We start from the raw sequence: 15944 nt of genomic DNA, 5'->3' as shown, positions 1-15944 counted from the left end.
TAAGTTAATAGTGGCCAGAACAAGTTGAGAACAGTTTGAGTCCTGAGTCATTAATATGGGACCACGGTGGACATTTCAGGTCGTTATTTTCATGACAGATAACGAGAATGAAGCTTTTCTCAAGAGACTGTTGTCTGCACAGCTTAATGCATATTATTTCAAACCTTTAAAATATTATCTGATTAAACCTCCATGGTTTGGTGAGAATTCTTCCTCTTTCCCTCTTTACCTCCTCTTCTCCCTCCTTTTTTTCTTCCTGCATTTCTTTCTTACATTCTTTCCTTCTTTTCATCCTACCTATTAATGTTATTGTGCTTGGACTTTCCATAAGTAAATTCTATTAGTACATTCTGATCTTTACAGAATTAGGATCATATTAAGGGAAGAAGGCTACCGTCAAATATGCATGGCATCCATAAATCCTTCCTTTAAAAGGGTGTATTTTCCAGATTGTGTTTATTCATAAAGTGAGATGAGATAATAGAGTCTTTCAGTTTTATTTGAATGAGTTTTCATCGGGGACTCAGATCATAGAGTTCTTGGCAAATTCATTTATGACTGCCCTACTTTTCTCAGCTACATGGAAAGTGATCTTTCTAAGACTAGGTTAAGAATTAAAAAAAAAAAAAATCCAAAGCATTTTGACCAACAAAATAGTCATATTCTTAAGTGGTGGCATGTTATTTTATTCCTAATGAAACTTGGTAATTTTCCTTATGGCAAGGAAAAATGATTATCCTTCCAGAATTTTTACACATATCAGCATTTTGCCTATGAGCATAATATTACATCCTAATAGTTGAACCACGGTATTTTACAGGGGGTAGTCAGTGCCAGAGTTGTTTCTAGAGCACAGATCACAGGTCTGAAATGTGTTTATAAAAAGCAACCTGAGAGGAACAAGTCTGGGTTTCTCAGTAAAGCATTTTGTTAAAATATGGCTCTGATATCCTTTTGAACTCTGGCTAATTTTGATAAAAAGAAAAAATACGCCCTCCGTGCCCATTTTTTTTTAGTTTGTTTGGGAAAAGCTTATAATTCTAGGGATGTATTTCCACTTTTGGTTTCTAGCTTCACTTCCACTTTCTATAAGCTTTCACAGGATTGACATTGATTTTCCTCTTTGAGAGGGTCACATATGAGGAAAGTAAAACATAATGCATATTTAATTCAGTACATAAATGAATGTGCCAAGTCTCAGCGGGTATGTTGTTTGGATACAGAAATAGAGTTGTTTTGTTTTTTTTAACCTGTCCCCAAGAAGAATGGGGTTCAGGAGGTAAAGGAGGGATTTAAGAGAAGGGGCAGTCTACAATTAAAGTGATGGCAGGAGAGTTCATGCAAAGTGTAACTCTAGAACTTTCAGAGGGGTTTTAGGGATCGGCAATTGTAGCTGTTTAAACAAAATATTTATATTTCCAAGTTTATGAGGTATTTAAAAATCACTATGGATAACCATATTTTTCCCTTGTCAGAGAAAGTGAAATGAGAACAGCTGCCAGGTCCCATGACATGATCGTAGCTACCCCAGGACTTTATCATGCATGTCTGTCTCCAAGAGAGGGGCATAGCTCATTCTCAGCCTGAAAGATGGCGATACATATTCTGACATGTTCTTAAGCACACCACACTGCACCCTAAGCTTCTCTGAACGTTCAGAGTCTCTGCTTTCACACATGTAATACTTTATACCTTTCCAGTATACTTACCTGATGAGAATAGTAGGAATTTTTAGGTCTAGGGTTCTCTTGTTTAAATCCAATCATCCCTTGTCTGCAATGTGCCTCATGCCTAAACAGCCAAACTATAAATGATTTATGTTAGTTTTCTCTCTTTCATTTTTTTTAGTTGCAAACACAGAAAACTAACTTTAAAAATATATATATATATATGTATATGTATATATATATACACATATATATATATGTATATATATATATATAATACGGTTTATTTTCCTTTAAAGAACACTCACTCCTTTATTTTACTTTCCTGCCCCTTTGTGCAAAAAGTTGTAGACACTATTTTAGTTGTCCAGCATGCATGTGGCTTATTTTGTGGAAAGTGGTATGGAAGATGCCTTTTTATTAAATTCATGAATATTTCCCCCTTGAAATCACACACAAAAAAGTAACTAAAATCTTTCTCTTTATTTCTGTTACTTAATTTATCCACAGTCTCTAACCACAGTAATACATCTCTATTTCCAGCCTTTGTTATAAACAAAAGTTAATATTCTACAAGCCAAGTTATATATACTAGAAAGTGGAGGAGTCCTATAGATAATTCCTTTGTAATAATTTAAAACATTTGCATTAATCTTTCCTTACAATATGCCTTTTTAAAAATTTTTCCAAGCTACTCATCCACTTAGGGGCAAGAGAAAACCTTATTCATCTAACTCTGATAGGCATTTAACTAATTTACCTGAATAGAAGCCTTATTAAAACCCACGTAATGCATTCAGCCAACTTGGCATTGAATATAGCTTCTAATTCACTTCTCAACCCCAGACGTACAATGGTTTGCCAAGAATGAGACAGGTGTTGCCATGTCATCTTGTATTCTATACTAGTATAAAGGGTGATAGCTGACCCCAAACATCAGTGGTGTTCCCAGACAAATGTAGAATCATGCTTCCTTTCAGGACCTGAATCTCCTCTGTTATTTTGCTAACAAGTCCCCACCCCATATCTTAAGACCTGGCCAGTGTGTAGAACTATTCACAGCAGTCCATTTTACTATTAGGGTAGCTCTTTACTACAAAAGTTCTTCCTCATGCTGAATATAAATTTGTCTCTGGGGCTTTGCAAAACAAGACTAATGTCTCAATCTTTGCTTTGAGAACAGATATCACTAACTCTTTCAACTCTTTCCCATTTATGAACATGGTGTCGAGTCCGGTCACCCTTCTGTTTCTCCTTTGGCCAACTGGACAAATACAGTTCCTAATTTTATTTCAGTCTACTTGAAACTTTCTTGGGGTTGAAAGTAAATGGAATTGAAGTCATCCAAAAGAAACTGATGCTCACTATGGAAATTTTCCCCAAGGACTCAGACCCAGGAGGGTGTGGAAGGTAGATGAGACTAGATCGCCTATGTGTACAAAACAAACCTTTTATGACTTTGTCACCTGTACTATTTTTGAGGTAGCCAAAATCAAAGTCATTCTGAAAACAGGAAGCAAGCTAATGTGTATGCCATCCATGAGATTCCCACTTCTTGATAAATGTTCATAGAGTCTCTGTAACCATTTCCCTTTGTCTCTGTCTTCTAGGTAATAATACATTTCTTGTCCATTTTCCCACGCTGAAGATGCAAATAGAGTTATGGATACTTTATAGGTCCAATACAAATATTTACCGGCTGACTGGTTTTGAGATTGGCTTCCCTTCTGTGCTCAAATGTTTGTATCTGGAGATGCACTTTAAACCAAGTGAGCAGCTTCCCTACATGATCAGTTAAGAACTAGCCTTAGGAGTCCATATTTCTCTTTACTTTTGTCTTTCTAACCCCTTCATCCCTTAATCATCTCCTGAATCTAATAATTACTGTAAGAGAATCAGCCCCCATATAACTTTGATTCAGTCCAGCTGTAATAAGATCAAACAGGTTCAATATATACTCAGGAATATTGAACTGAGAAGGGCACTTCTTCCCAGTGGCATCAGTAGGGCTTCATGAAGGAGTGAAATTTGGTATGAAATCTTGAACTGATTCATTTGATTTGATGTAGACGTTGAAGGAAGAATATTTAAGTCACTAGAAACAGAAGAAAATCACAGGCTATATTCAGAGAATACCCTCTACCTTAAGTAGTACAGATTCTGGAATTTCCTTAACAGGTGAAAAAACTCCCAGATATTCAGGGTCAATGGAAAGGTAAAAGGCATAGAGGAAGCCTAATTCAACTGTTATTTTCTATCTTGTCTCTTTATAATTGAAAGATAGGATGAGCTGCCAAGATATAATCCAGCACCTACAGTATGAAGAGGGAATGTAGATACTCTACTCTTGGAGCAGACACATGTGTCTTTTGAACCCTCGCAAGAGAAGAAAAGCAAGACATGCTCATTTTCCTATTGCCTTTAGGTCCACAGTTGGAAAGGCCCCACCATCATCTCTTCCACTTATGTACGAAACAAGTTAAAATTCCCTTGCAGATTAATTGCTAAGTGATAATTCAGCCTCTGCTTAAGCATCACCTGCATCAACATGCTCTCGGGCCTTCCATTTCCCCCATCATATTTTGTTCTAAGCTCCCCCTGACTCTGAAGCAGAATGAGATTTGGGAATTATGTTCTCCAGAGTGCCACACAAAACTAATCTTTAGTACATAATAAAATGTTCTTCCTCCCTTCATTTTCCTTTCAAATATGCTTATTTTCGTTTTGGCAACACATTACTTAAAAAAAAAAACTTTGATGTTTAGCTAAAGATTATAAAAACCTTTAAACATCCTTAAAAATAGTCTGAAGGATTTTTTTGAGGGTCAGGTTTTAGAGCTTATGACTTTTTTGTTGTTTTTATTTTCTTACTCAAAACACAAATTGCTCTGACACTTGTTACGTAGTGTTATGCCCTTTCCCAGTGACCAACCCATGAACAGTACAATCCAGTTACCTAGCCTACTGATAATGACCTTAAAATGTTGAAATATGTCAGGGGTTCCTGGGTGATTCAGTTGGCTAAGCATCCAACTCTTGGTTCCGGCCCAGGTCATGATCTCATGGTTTCGTGAGCTCGAGCCCCATGTCAGGCTCTGTGCTGACAGTACGGAGCCTGCTTGGGATTCTCTCTCTCTCTCTCTCTCTCTCTCCCTCCCTGCTCCACTCAGGCCCTCTCTGTCTCTCTCAAAAATAAATCAATAAACTTAAAAATTTTTTTTATAAAAAAATGTTGAAATATGTCAGTGCATGATCTCCACTTCTAAAAAGGAAGAAGTCCAAAGCAAAAGTTCATGGTTGTACTGAAACTCTTACTTCTGGCCAGTTGTTCTGTGCCAAAAGAAATCATTCTTGGGGGAAGGGGTTATACTATGCTCTTAGGTAGAAACGTATAAATTCTTTCATTGTTGCCCTGGCTTAACCATGTAGTTCCAGTACTTTTCCTCTCCAGTTTCAAGTTAGCCCTATTGGCAGAACCTGTCATGAGTCTCCTGGGCAGGACCTGGGGGTGGCTTTCCGAGCTCTAAAATAATAATTCCTAAGAGAGCTTACAAACTGCTTTCACACATGAAACAGCCCTGGGAGGAAGGTTATTAATAGCCCTATCCTAGAAGAGAAAGCTGAGGCTCAGAATCGTTAAGTGACTTGCCAAAAGCGATCCAGCTGGTGAGTGGCAGATCTGGGGACACAGCCAGGTCTGGAAGTCCAGTGCCCCGGTGGCCACTCTCTGGGCACGAGGTGTGCTCTGCACAGACTGAAGTGCCCCCTGTCCAAAGGCACGCAGGGAAATTCTCAAAGGCCATTCTGGACCTCAAGCCGCAGATCCACGTGGGCACCGTGGTGCTTGCGATCGCTGAGAGCTCATGTGCACAGTCTGTGTCATCTTGTGGGAAACTACTGGATATTCTGTCTTATCAGCGTGGTGACGATGCCGGTAGGGAAAGGCCACCGCCAAGAGCAAACAACTGTGGCACCGAAGCACACTGCAGCAAATTTCCCCAGAGACCGCTGGTTTACTTTACATTAAGGGGAAAACTCTGGAACTGTGAGGTCCAGAATATCAACCAAGACCAGATCATTTAGAATGCAGTAGAGTGCAGAGGTGACTTGATCCTTAAGCCTCTCTCCTGTGGGCTAGGATTTATGCCCCACAGAGACTGAGACTGCTGGAGGCAAACGATGCATATTATTCTCCCCATCAGTTCGCATTTACGGAGGCCCACGGTGTATGTCACTGCATCGGGCATTTCCCAACCAACCCACCCATGACCTTGAAATGTCTGGGAACAGATGCTGCAGGACTGAATGCGGCTCTGAATCTGGTCTTTGCCATTTGACAGACAGGGCTTCCCAGGCTCTGGTGGTTTCGTGATTTGTGTATGCTTATTCCAGGGAGTTTCGTATTGTGTTGTTCCCAGGATACTTAATTGGAAGCCTCCGTGTACATTCTAGAAGCCGCTCTACCTGGCAGCTCAACAACTAACCAGCCGTTCCTTTTCTTAAGCCTCATCTCTCAGGAAGATGTGCCTTTGGATGCGTGCTCTCGGGCTTTTATTTCCAACCATTTTATTTCCAACCATTTCCAACCATAGTTGTTTGGCTTTAAAGTTAAAAATCTGTGAACTGATTGAAAGATATTCTCTCTTCATCCGAGTTAAATCTACTGTAGGAAACCTTTAAAATGATCTTCTCTCACACACTTTCTAGGCTTTTCCCTCCATCCATCAAGGCAGTCTCACCATCCATCTGCTTATTCCATGGGATTAATGAGGGCCAAGTTAAATCACCAATGGCCTCTCCCCCCTTTCCACTCTTCACACCTGGAATACACAGGACGTGCCAGCGGGGGCATAACCTTGGTTGAAATGGCAACATTCAGAGACTGTAAAGGTGCCTCACCTTCCTGTGAGCTTTGATAAATGCTATGGCCGGAGGAGTGGAGACGAATTGTTGTAGGATAGATGGATTGGCACCACCCAGGAGTGGATTAGTAGAAGAAGCATTTGGCGGACTCCAGAATTATCCAGGCGAATATGCCTGAGTGGAGACTCACGTGAGTAGAGCCTGTGACTTGTCATTAGCGGGAATAAAAGGACAGTGAGGCAGTGAAGATGAAAAAGCGGCCCTTTCAAAAAAATCGAGGGAGTCACAAGCCCTGAGTTCCCTTTACACAATGTAAAGAAAACTGTCGAGGAAAATATTAAGACTTTTCCTTCTTCCATTCCATATGATACAGTCCCCCCGCATGTAGGGAAAACACAATCTTGTTGTCATCAAGCACACTCTTGTGCACATGCACACACACAGGCTCACACATACGCACACACAAACATCTTCCAGGAGAGCTGATCCTTCAGAAATCTTATTTTAAAACGCTTGGGTTTTTGAGGCCAGGAAATTAATAATTCCTAGACCAGACCCATTTTTGTGACTGCCAAAAAGGAAAAGACAAAGCTCTTTGGATTTTCTATGGATCCTTTTCTCTCTTAAAATATGCCAAGACAATTGGAGGTGAGGGTGGAAGGGAAAGCATTTCTCTCTTTACATTTCTATCCGTGGGGAAAAGGGTCAGGACTACTACTGGGCCATTACTATTGATGCATCATGTTACCACGGCGGAAGGTGCCTGCTTGCTTCAGGCCGAGATGTGAGACTAACACTTGCTCTCCTGACTCCATTTCCTCTTGTGATCAGGGAGCAAATATTAAGTCGGAATGTCTTTCCTCATCAAATTACTTAACTCCATTTCCGAACTGGTGTAGAAAATGCAAAAAGAGGAGCGCTGGTTTTTCTTGGATGCACGTCTCCTTTCTTTTCTTTCTTGGGAGACTTAAATATAAAGAGGGGGGTAAAATCCAATACCTTCTCGTCTCTTTTTCTCTGTGGGTGACAGCTGATGATCACTTAGGAACTATAAGTCAGAAGGAGCAGAATAGCATAGCCAGGTTATGATGTATCTGCCAACTTGTTTCATTCCTTCAAATACAGACTTCCCAGGAAACGGGATTTTTATCAGTTAAATGCCAACAATAGAAATGGTCTGATTTTAATTTCAAATGGTAAAAGGCAAGCCGATATTTGGGCAGTGTTTGCATTTTACTAACCCTATATATCTTCTGCTTAGTTCTTAGATGAATGCCAAGTACATCAGTGTATCAGGGAGAAATTGCCAGAAAGAGCTGAAGTGCCTTAGACCTCTCTCACTAAGTAGCAAATTGAAAATGTGCACACCACGCAGCCTTCTACTCCACTGAAATGCCAGAACTGAGATGTATCCTGGATGAAAGAGATCTAGGGCCCTGGAAACTGAATCGTGTCACCAAAATGTATAGTGACGTAGTTGCAAAATCACGTTTAAATGACTTTCTCCCTTTAACTCCCCATTTATTCTCTTGGGAAAGCTGAAAAGCAAATTATGCAAGAATTACTTCCTTATTACACAAAGTCAGGATATCTCCCCCCCCAAAAAAAATCTGAATTATGCCCTCATTCTTTTTCAGGAAACATATCAAAGAGCAAACAGAATTAAAGACGACACTTGATTGTCTGATCCTTCAGCATGAATAAAATTATCTTGTGATTTAACGTGCCTTCCGTGAAAATTTCAGCTTAGATATGGAATTTTCACAGCTGCATGTAGTGTTAACTTTTATCAGGATACCTATGCAGTGAATCACTTTGTTTCTTGGTTTGTGTTGTCTTGTAAACTTCACGTTTATCATCAGTTTAACAGATTTGGGGGCTCTTTCTCTGCTGGGAGTACGTGCAATTATGAGACGCCCCCAAAAAAGGAAGGGAAAGGTTTCCCTGAGTAGCAGATCTGTGCCATGAAGGAGATGTGACATAGAGATGTGGAGCCCGAGGATAGTAATTCTCTCTGAGCTGCGCACACGAGCTTTTATTTCATGGCTTTGTCACAGGCTTTTCTCCTTCTGTGCCGTCACCTTTGAGAAAAACGATTGCACCTTCTCCAAGTCTGCCTTTTTAACAGCTTCAGTTGAGTTGGCAAGACTTCCCGAGCTCTGAATATAGCCATTTGCCGACTCCGGCCTCTTTGCGAGACTGACTCAAATCTGTGATCTTCTGTTCAGCATACACATCAGCAAAGTGAGAAGATGAGCACTAAATATAGGCTCTATTAACTTTACTTTTAGATTTACTGCCTTCAAAAAGTGCCTATTCTGAGAAACATAAACGTTATTCCTACATATGTATGTACACACGGTACCCAGTCATACCGTGCAGCCTTCAAAAACATACCATCTAAAGGAGTAGGTGCTAAGATAAGGAAGGCTTGCCAAATGAAAGAAAGTCACTCATTTCCAATATCCCCTCTCGAGTGGCACCGTGAAACAGGCTGCACACACATTCCCTGAGCATTCCTTGCTGATACAGCCACTTTATATTTATATCCCACTGGATGGCGTGCTGCTGAGGCCTCCTGTACTCTGCTTCACGGGAGTGTATGCTGTGTGGAATTGGAACATTTGATCAGGAAAGAAAAAAAAACCAAAACATTGTTTAAGAGAATTAATAGGGCCAGGATCTGTATTAGGATATGTGTCATATGTGTGTTTTATAAACTAAACATTGGTGGGTTTAGAATGTCAGCACATTTCTTCTCCTTTTATCTCGCAGGCTAACATCAGTGAACACTAAAGAAAAGTCTTGGCTGTGAGGCTCGGAGGCTCACGGGGCCAAGTGCCCTTGCCAGATCCTTCGAGCGTCTTTACTTCGACTCCCCAAAAGAGTAGCATATGTTATTGAGTGGCTTTTGTGTCCGTAGTTCTGACATTGGCCTTGCAACTGTAGATATTGCTGACGGAGCAGCAGCACAGCCTAGAATGAAGGATTCGTATCCAGGTGTGGTGGTAGGAGAGGGTCCGGATAAATGGGACGAGGTAGACCGTGCATGATTTTAGGAAAAAGGGTTGAAGGGAGGACGTGCTTCCAAAAAAGATCTTTCTCAATGTGTCGTCTGACTCAACCAGCTGGCAAATTACACTTGCCAAGTCGCTCTCTTTCCTTCTAAGTCATTTGGCTCCATGTTCATTTGAATACGCCTCTCCTTTGGGAAAGAGAGATGCTTCCAGTTAGCCTTTCTCCAAGGGAGCTCTTGACGTCGTCTTGGTTGCAAAGTTATCTCCTGCCCCACCCACTTTCACCAAAAGGAAGTAAAGGGGGATGAGCTATAGGAGGTGGTTTCCATGGCACTGCAGTCGGCCATCATTCTGCCTTCCATATAAGGAGCCCCCCTGTATAAACCAGGGATGAGGCTGGAACAGATTACTGTTGCATAATCTCGAGTGTGGACCACTCTGCTTGAGCTGTCATCATTTTATGAGACCAGTTGGCTCCTTGGAGAAAGAGTGATACTCGTCACTATAAATGTCTACTCTTCCTGTTGACGTCCATTTTCTGTTTTTACCTTATCCAATTTCAACACTAGTCATTTTCTATGTTTTAGAGAATCAGATGGTAGTGCTAGGTAAGAGTGGAAGAATCTCTGTGTGATGTCAGAGGAAGTATTGGGATATGGGGGCTTTCTTCTCGGGAACAAGATGGGCTGGGAAAGAGACAACATGGCTTTGCTCCAGGTTTCAACCTGTTCACCATGACAATGAGGGATAGTTTTGTGTAAATGTTAAAGGTACTTATAAGTGGACAGAGAAAGAAGGGGGAGACAGGGAGAGGCCAGGTTTTCTCTATGCTAAATGTATCTACGAAGAGCAAGAACTTCCCAGGAAGTCCATCATAGCCCCACCATGATCAGCTGCTAGTCAGAATAACATCCCCCGGCTTGGGGAAAGCCACAGGAAAACATATAGGGAGTATGTCTTTTTTCACATGTATGGTACTGACAGAGCCATGGTATTCCTAAAATATAGGTTTCTCTTTCTTATTTTATTCTTAGCAAATCACATTTCTCCACTACATCATGAACCATCACTGACTTATCCAAAATAACCCACATGATTCCTTATGAAAATAAGAGAATGAAACCTGTTATAAGCAAGTGATTTGGGAATTTTTTTTGTCTTTATGTATTATCCAATTATATTCAAACATATCTCTATTTACCTTCTATCTGTTTTTTCTCTCAATTATGTTTTTCCAATGCTCTATAAGAATAAATATGAAAATGATATTCCTTTTTTTCTGTAAGAGAACTGCAACTCCTTTATTATATTTAGAAATCCAATAAACTTATTACATATACTTGTCTTTGTGTGGAATTTTTTTTGTGAGCTGGATAATCCTTGTTTCCTTTCTTCTGACCCCTTTTGCTGTGAGATGTTTTTTTATATCATTTGCTTTCCAGATGGCCTTTTGAGAAGGGAATGCCTCTCAGAGCAAATATGATGCCGACAAGAGTAGGAAGGCACCCAGTCTCCTCCACTAACAGCACGGAAGATCTTAAGGTTGGATGTGTTCTAAAATTACCTGACCACTCTGTGTCTTAACCTTACAAGTAAAGAGTTTTTTGTCTTAAAAGCTGAGTCCAAGCAAATGGGTCCCTAGAGCTGGGGCGGGGAGGGAGGTCTCCACTTCCCACCAATGCTAGCTGACTTTTTCACACTCCTACTGTACTATGCATACTTTTCAACTGAGAATCTGCTCTTTACCAGGCACCTTGAAGGATATAGGTAGTTATCAGACAGTTGCTGCTTTCGAGATGTCTATAATAGAGCTGATAGATATGGATACAAAGAACTATGGGGAAAGGAAAGGAAGATTCCAACACCTCAGAGAATGATTTAGCATTTCCAAAACTTTCACTGTTCATTATATCCTTTTTTAACCACTCTGAGATCTGGAATTATTTTTTACCTTCATTTTACAGATGAGAATGCAAGACATAAAGTTAAGAATCCAACATGAGCATACACTGAATTTTTTTTCATTTATTTAAGCAACAGGTCTGCAGGAGGACCCCAATACCCCTGACACCCAGTCTGCTAAACCTTAAGAGTGAGGTGAACTAGAGGGCACATGAAAGTCCTCCATAAAATTCAGAAAATTGCACCCCTCTCTTTCCCACTTGGCCTTGGGTTTCATCTCTTCGGCATCACGTGTCAGTCTGCCAGTGCTGAGGGATCTGAGGACACAGGTGCCAGAACCCTTCATGCAAGAGGCCACCATTTTTAAAGGTGCCAGACACAAGATACGTCTTTGAATAAACAAACAATCACTGGGATTCGGGGTATTCATAATTTCTTGCCCGAATGTTGTAAACAAAGAAGGGCATAAAACATGTAATCTTGTCTTCCCTTTCCCTATTTCTCTCATGTAATTTGCTCTCTGTTCCTCAGTCCCCCTCTGCTCTCTGTACTCTAACACTAACAACACATACATTCGTTTGTCCTATTCACAGGCTGAGAGCATAAAGACCCCTAAGAGCACTTTTACTCTGATCTTGTGAGGGAATACAAAGTCCCAGAGACAGGAAGAGATTTAGCCAGGGTCACAAAATAATTTAATGACAAGGCTGGATCTTGAGTCCAGTTCTGTCATACTGACGACTTTTATAATGTGGAAGAGAGTGGGAAAAGCGTTCTATCTATAATTTCCACTTCTATGAAAAACTGAAGACATTAGAAATAAATACAAATTGAGAAGGCTTAATGTCCATAGACCCTAATTAAAAGAAATTTCAAAGAAAGTAAACCCAGAAAGAATATCAGTGATGCAACAAGGGGTAATGAGCTAAGAAGATGGCAACCATATAGTTTAATCTCCAATATGTTAGGTGTATCCTAGGAATATGAGGACAGGTGAACATTAGAATATAATTTATAATTAATATTTGCCACTTTCACAGAACAAAGGAGGAAAGTCTTCCAATCATGGTATCTCAATAGATGCAGAAAAAGAATGTAATAAAATAAAAACGTAATTAAAAAACCCTTAACAAACTAGGAAAAGAAACTTCCTTAATTGAGTAAAGACTATCTATACAAAAATTACCCTAAATGGTGAAACATTAGAAGTAATTATTCTAAATCATAAACAAAAGAAGGATATTCGCTATCACCACTTTCATTCAATTTTGTACTGAGAACTCTAGTCAGTACAGTTATAATAGAAAGATGATTGAAAGTGATAAAAAGTGGAATATAAGAAACTAAACCATCATCAATCATAGATGATATAACTATAGGAAATTAGAAACCAAGTAGGAGCACCTGGGTGCTCAGTTGGTTAAGCATCAGACTCAGCGAAGGTCATGATCTCATGGTTTGTGAGTTCGAGGCCTGTATCAGGCTCTGTGCTGACAGCTCAGAGCCTGGAGCTGTTTTGGATTCTGTGTCTCCCTCTCTCTCTGCCCCTCCCCTGCTCATGCTGTGTCTCTCTCTGACTCTCAAAAATAAACATTTAAATTTTTTTCAAAAAATTTAAAAAAAATCAAATAGGCAAATAATTAGCATTTAAAAGTTTTCCAAGTTTGCTAGCTATAATGTTAATATACCAAAAATTCATTTTATTTCCATGCAACAGCCACAAAGAGTTTGATACTAATTTTGAAAAAAAACATATAAAATGGTAACAAAAGATGTAAAGTACCTAGGAATACCTCTTTTTTTTTAATACAGAAGACCTTAATGAAGAAAATCATAAAATTTTAATGAAATTAAAAGACATTAAAGTAGATCTAAAAAGATGGAAAGATATACCATATTCAAAGATAGGGAAATATCATAAAAGTATAAATTCTCCTTAAAATGATCCATAGATTTAATGGAATTCTAATCTAAATCCCACCAAATTTTTCTATAGATTTTGACAAACTGATTATAAAATTTATTCAGAAAAGCAAATGCTAAAGTACCCCAGACGTTTTTGAAGGACAAGGATAATTTTCTTTCCCAGAGAAAACCTTATATAAAGCTGTGGGCATTAAGGCAGTGTATTGTTTGTATTAAAAAAGCCAACTAGACAAATGGAACACAGTTGGGAACCCTAAAACAAAACCATCCACTTATGGTTACTTAATATATGGTATGGATGATATTGCAAATCACTGCGGAAAGGCTAGATAATGAGATAATTGGCTGTTCATGTGGAAAAGAAAGTAACATTACGTGCCTACCTCATGTAGACCAAACTTTATGACCTATTTAGAAATCTTTATGGCTTTTGGATTACAAAGGATTTTTGAACAAAATAAAAACCATTAAACTACAAATTAAAAGAATTGATCATTTGGACCCCACTGAAATTAAGAAATGTAGTTCATCGAAAGATTCACAATAGGTTCAAGCTGGGAAAAGCTATTTGCCAAACATGAAACAAGGGGTTACTATCCAGAATCTACAAAGAATGCCTACGAAAAAGAAAACCCAACAGAAACATGGGCACAAGAACAGACATTTCATGGAAGAGGAAATGCACATGGCTACTTGACATGTGGAAGAACGTTTCAGCTAGTCATTAGGGAAATGCAAATTAAAACTAATTTGAGTTCCCATTTTACATCAACCAGATCAGCAAAAAATCTAGAAGTCTGATAACGTCAAGTATTGGAGATAATGTGGAGTAATGGTTACTGATATGCAATACTGGTGGGAGTGGAAATGGTGAAAGTCACTTTGGAAAGCAATTTACCATTATCTAAGATGAACATGTGCAAATCCTACAACCAACAACTCCACTCCTGCCCATGTACCCCAGAGGCAAGTACAAAGCTACAGAGAGCTGTACTCTGTACCGTTTATAATGGCAAAGGGCTAAAGATAACACAAATGTCCATCCAAGGATAATCAGTAAATAATAGCATATCCCTGCAATAGAATGATGTATAACTGAACATTAATGGACTCTACGTTGAGTAACTTGATATGGTCAGTTCTCAAAAACATAATATTACGGGAAAAACAGCTTTAAGGATAAATATATTCACATCACTTATTTAAAAATAAGCAAAACTATATGTATATATACTGGGATACAAGATAAAAGGAGGAAGAAGTGATTGGTGAAAGACATGGGGAACTTCAGTGGTGTTATTAATACTAGATTTCTTCAGTTGGATTGTGGCTTCATAGGCACGCTTTATAATACATTACAATACGTGCTACATGTGTATCATGCATTTCATCATATAATAGTTAAAAGAGAAAGGAAGGGAAGAAGTGCTCCCTCATAACTCCACTTTCTCCCCCAGTACAGAATCAAGTGCTTAATACACCCTTAGTGACCAGCGGATCTGAGATTAATGCTGACTTCAGAAAGAGGCTAAGGCATCTCTCTTCTCAGCACTTTTTATACAAAATCCTAGAATCATCTTCTTTAGTTAAATGTAGGTGAGGATGAATGGAAAATGGAAACTAGAGCAAAGCTCTCAGTGTGGTCCATGAAATTCCAAGATATGTCTTTCTCTTCCCACACTTTTCTGCCCCTGACATCTCCTATGAAGACTTTTCTTCCATGAAGTCTTCACTGCTTTCTTAATTGAAACTGACTAGTCCCTCTTCCAAGTTCCCTTTACAGTGCAAAGTAGCACACCACCATCCCTTGGTTGTGTACAGGTCTGCATACCCAAACAATTATGATTTTTCTGAGAAGGGAAAAGTCTTACTACTAATTTAGGTGCTCCCGAAATATCTATCACAGCCCGACACATTGCAGACCCTAATTGAATTATTATCCAGTGGAATTGGTCTTCTTTCGACTTCACCCCAAGATCCATGTCCAAAACATCTCACCTCTTTCTGCCTTGGCTGTTCTCAAAAATAAGTAAAATACTCATTACTTCCCTATGATGATGTAAAACTAACAACGGTAGAGAATTCTGCATGAAGCATGAAGTGCCATAAACAAGATTCCTGAATTCACCTGAGAAAGCCTCCCTCCCGACACTTATTAAGGGCATGAGTCAGGTAAATAGGAAGAAGAAACAAACAGTACAGTTATGCCAACAAAGTCTGCCATATCATTTGAGTCATGCAGAACCCAAACCTCAATTTGGCCCCCGAAACCTCCCTCTCATTTACTCATCTAAAGGCTCTCCATTCCTGTCCCTTCTCCTTAATGGCTATCCCCCTCACTTTGTCCGCCCTGCCATCATCCAGGCTTTCATTCCTTTAGGAAATCATTTCAGGGTCCACACTCTTCTCCCTGTCTCAGTCTTTCTGAACCAACCACATCACCCCACCTCTAACCCATTCTCCCCTGTGGCCAGCCTATTTCCAAGCCACAAATCAAACCACACTGCTCCCCTGATACTAATCTTCACTATCTCTTCATTGCCCCAGGATACAACACAAACTCCTTGGC

At 39.5% G+C, this 15944-nt stretch overlaps 1 long non-coding RNA gene across 1 annotated transcript; it reads left to right on the top strand.

Moving 5' to 3' along the window:
* The first annotated feature begins 1928 nt into the window (after nt 1-1928).
* LOC122491616 lies at nt 1929-11853 on the top strand. Its single transcript, XR_006299392.1, has 2 exons — nt 1929-11089; nt 11588-11853. It is a non-coding gene; the product is annotated as an uncharacterized LOC122491616 (long non-coding RNA).
* The last annotated feature ends 4091 nt before the right edge of the window (nt 11854-15944 follow it).

The sequence above is a fragment of the Prionailurus bengalensis genome, chromosome C2, assembly GCF_016509475.1.
Source record: "Prionailurus bengalensis isolate Pbe53 chromosome C2, Fcat_Pben_1.1_paternal_pri, whole genome shotgun sequence".
In the NCBI taxonomy this organism is placed as follows: Eukaryota; Metazoa; Chordata; class Mammalia; order Carnivora; family Felidae; genus Prionailurus; species Prionailurus bengalensis.
The sequence above is the reverse complement of the archived record's forward strand: the minus strand, read 5'-3'. Positions and strand labels throughout refer to the sequence as shown.